This window comes from Crocodylus siamensis, chromosome 10, assembly GCF_052110815.1.
Source record: "Crocodylus siamensis isolate JL-2025a chromosome 10, ASM5211081v1, whole genome shotgun sequence".
In the NCBI taxonomy this organism is placed as follows: domain Eukaryota; kingdom Metazoa; phylum Chordata; order Crocodylia; family Crocodylidae; genus Crocodylus; species Crocodylus siamensis.
In genome coordinates, this window is record NC_143404.1 from 34,574,977 (window position 1) to 34,579,522 (window position 4,546).

Consider the following 4,546-nt stretch of genomic DNA (forward strand, 5'->3'; position numbering starts at 1 on the left):
CAAGGAAGCAACTAAGCAGAAGAAAAGCATATGAGAGACATAAATCAGCAGGGCAGTGCTACACAGGGAAGTGTGGATGGATAGAAATTAATCGCACGCTCTTGTCCCTTCAGTGATGTCTGCTATTCCACACGCAGTATAGGACAGCTTGCTAAACATAAACAGAGAGCCATGTTACCTTCAGAGTGCAGATGAAGAGACAAGCTTGGATGAAAGCCATGGCCTGAACCCTAGATATTTCTGGCACAGCTTTGTAAAGACACCCAAATGATGGCAGGTGTGTCTGCTTGAAGTGCATAGCTACAGTATTCTGTTGGGCTTCTTCAGGCATGGAATAGGAGTTGTCTGCCCTAGCACCATATTAACCTAAGACCTCAGACCACCTTACGATTGTATTAATTAGTCCCCACAGCTACTCAGAGAGGGAGGCTGCATGAGTGAGGCCCTGCAGTCCAAGCAAGCCTGAGTGCACTGAGTGCACTGCAAGGCCTCTCTGCCTACTACTGCTTGTCTGCAGGTGGAGCTTGCTGAGTCACTGTTGTGTTCTTAAGACTCAGGACTTGACACGTGGCCAGATCTGTTCTGTGTCCCCAACAATGCACATCCAAGCAGAGGTTTCCAGGGAGGCATCTTGTAAAACAACTGAGGACAAGTAAAATGGATCTGATCCTGCAGAGAGTTGCACTGACCTCACTAGGGTTCTGTCTGTGAATGGAATCTCTCCTACTTCTCTTGGCAGGATCAGGGACTGTAATTTGTGCAGATGCGTAAAATACAACACAGAGGGCTTACATGGTACCACGGGAAAAATTAGAGCAGAGCACAAGTGTCAAAGCCTCGAGTCCCAAGTACTCACAAGGAATCCTAGAGAGAAAATAAAAAATGTGGTTGTATAAATGTATACTGCAGGCAGCCAGGAGAACCCTGTGCCATGCACGCAGTGTGGGACTGCAGGTCATCTGGGGTATGAGAGATGGAATAGAGGGCCTGAACTATGGCCATTGCTGGAAAACTCAAGTCCTATGAGAAATATTCTTCCCTCAGCCATGTTGATGCAACCCTGCAGTAGTGTGACACAGGAGTTATCAGAGCCAGCCAGCTTAGGGGGCCATGTACTCCACTATTCTGGCTGTAGTAGTGGCCAACACCAGAAGTTTCAGGAGAAGGTGCAAGTTTGTCCCTAGTGGGTAATTAAGGAATAACCCACCTATAGGAGAAGGTTTTCCTTAGGTGTGAGTGCTCATACCAGTGATTCCCAACCTTTTTTTTCTGCAACCCGCTGCTGGGAGCGGAGTGTGGTGGTAGGGGTGGGAAGAGCTCCCGGCCCAGGGTGCAGCTCATTTTCTGTGTGGAGCGTCATCAACATTGGCCCCACGATCTTCATTTGGGTCATGGCCCAGGTTTGGGAACTGCTAGCTTATACCATGAAGCATTAGGCTTTAGCATTTTTTAATGCTACCTAATGAGACTGTGAATATTTACAGCTAGATTGGCTGAACTTCAAATCATCTCCTTCTCCGGAAGGTGGCAGGCAAAATGAACAAAGGCGGTTCACTTCTGGAGACAAAACAGGGAGACCCTGTCTGTGAGTCTGGCATCCTTTGGGCCTGAGGCTGAGGCTGCAGAGCCAGGACTAAGAATGGTCTCCTGTCATTGCTTGACCTCTAATTGAATGTTGTAGCTAACCGGAACCTCAAAAACGTTGGCAACAGGAGCACAGAGGGTGCCAGATATCATTCATCACCAAGGGATCTATTTGCCTACTGCATTCTTTGGGGGTGGTGTGTGTGTGTGTGTGTGTGTGTGTGTGTGTGTGTGTGTGTGTGTGTGTGTAAAGATATGAAAAGGCTATGTTAAAAAAGAGCATTAAATTTACCAGGTCAAGAATTCATATGTGAGGAGATGTCATAGTGAAGCTTGCCTGTACAACTCCAAGGCGGAGATGGAACTGGGACTAGCTACCTGGATCAAGGACAACAAGAAAGTTCTTTTTTAAATACATAGGGGGCAAAAAGAAGGTTCCGGGTAACGTGGGGCCCCTGCAAATCACACTAGGAAATTTGGTTGTCACACCAGATGACAAAGCTAACCTATTTAATGATTTCTTTGCCTCCATTTTCCTGAGCAGGGACCGGAACAGCCACCCCCGCTCTGGGCCCCCCTTACAGCCCAGGGGAGGCGCACCTAGGCCAAGGGTCAGTAAGGAACTAGTTAGGGAACTTCTGGAGAGACTGGATGTATTCAAATCAGCTGGTCCGGACGATCTCCACCTTCGAGTACTGAGGGAATTGGCTGAGGTCATTGTGGGACCCCTGGCACGGCTTTATGAGCACTCGTGGTGCTCTGGTGTGGTGCCAGGGGACTGGAAAAGGGCCAGTGTGGTTCCCATCTTCAAAAAGGGGAGGAAGGAGGACCTGGTAAACTATAGGCCAGTCAGTCTTACCTCGATCCTGGGGAAGCTTTTTGAGAGAATTATTCTGGCACATTTCCACGAGGGGCCAGTGGAGGAGATTATGCTTAGGGGCAACCAACATGGGTTCATTAGCCGCAGGTCCTGTCAGACCAACCTGGTGGCCTTCAAAGACCAGATCACCAAATCCTTAGATGCAGGGGTAGCAGGGGACATAGTCTTCCTGGACGTTAGGAAGGCCTTCGACACTGTCTCTCACCCCGTTCTCATTAAGAAACTGGGGGCCTGTGGTTTCGACACCCACATAGTCAATTGGGTCGCCAACTGGCTGGAGGGCCGCACCCAGAGGGTGGTGGATGGGTCATTTTCGGCCTGGAGGGATGTGGGCAGTGGGGTTCCCCAGGGCTCGGTCCTCGGGCCCGCACTGTTCAACATCTTCATCAGTGACTTGGATGAGGAGGTAAAAAGCACCATTCAAATTTGCTGATGACACTAAGATGCGGGGGGATGTAGGCACACTAGAAGGAAGGAATAGGCTACAATTGGACCTAGACAGGTTACAGGGTTGGGCGGATGAGAATAGGATGGGATTCAACACTGACAAGTGCAAGGTGGTGCACCTAGGGAGGAAGGACCAGCAGCATACCTACAGGCTGGGGAACTCCCTTCTTATCAGTGCAGAGGCAGAAGAGGGTCTTGGAGTCGTCACTGATGCCAAGAAGAACATGGGCCGGCAGTGTGGGGATGCAGTCAAGAAGGCCAACCGCACCTTGTCATGCATCCACAGATGCATCTCAAGCAGGTCCAAGGAGGTGATACTCCCCCTCTATGCGGTACTGGTCAGGCCGCAGCTGGAGTACTGCGTCCAGTTTTGGGCACCGCACTTCAAGAGGGATGTGGACAGCATGGAGAGGGTCCAGAGGAGGGCCACTCGCATAGTCGGGGGTAGCAGGGCAGGCCCTATGATGAGAGGCTACGGGACCTGAACCTGTTCAGCCTCCACAAGAGAAGGCTGAGGGTGGATCTAGTGGCCTGTTACAAACTACTCGGAGGGGGCCAGCAGGCACTGGGGGAGTCCCTGTTCCCTCGAGCACTACCAGGAGTGACCAGGAATAACGGTCACAAGCTGGCAGAGAGTAGATTTAGGCTAGATATCAGGAGGCGCTACTTCATGGTCAGGGCAGCTAGGATCTGGAACCAATTTCCAAGAGAAGTGGTGCTGGCCCCTACCCTGGGGGTCTTTAAGACAAGGCTAGACGAACACCTTTCTGGGGTCATTTGACCCCAGTACTCTTTCCTGCCATGGCAGGGTTCGGACTTGATGAGCTGCTCAGGTCTCTTCCGACCCTACCAACTATGAAACTATGAAACCTAAATCATGTCTCCTTTGTGTATATGTGCCATGAGGAAGTCTCTCTTTACATGGTCACTCACTAGTTTTTCCACAAGCACCCGCCCCACTGTGCATGGTGCTCACCCAATAAGCAGCTGTTCAATATTTTTCTTCTTGCTGTTCAGTGGGTTGCTCCAGGCCTTGCTTGGCCTTATTGGCCAAGTTAGAGCCTTAGAGCTAGGTAGGCTGGTCAAAAGGTTAATTACCCAAATGCAGCTCTGAATACAAAAGGATTCATTTCCTTATGGGCTTTTCTATGGTGTTTATCATTAGAGAATCTGAATCAAACTTCACAACACCTTGGTGACTGCAGTGGGTGGGATTAATTCCATTTTACAGATAGGGAACTGACACACAGAAGCATCAATGTCAAAGTCTCTGCTACTTTGGGGGTCTTATCTTCTGAGCCCTGTGGTCTGCTTGTTTAGATAACTTGGAATTTTGTCCCACCTCAGTTGACCAGAGCACAGTGGCATTTGATGCCTATTGCAGCTGTGACTGCACAGCACTCTGTAAACCAGGCTGCCAGGGTCTCGAGTCAGGCACCCAGAACATGAGCAATGCACAATTAGTGACCACCCATCCGTGACGTGCTGTGAAAGGCATCTGTGGTAGGAGAACAACTGAGGTAGTCACTGACCATGTCATCCCTTTGGTAAATCCATCCTTCAGGGCAGTGCTAGGTGAAGGACTCAATCCCTTTCACTGTTAATTATGGGGGAAAACAATATTTAGACACAATA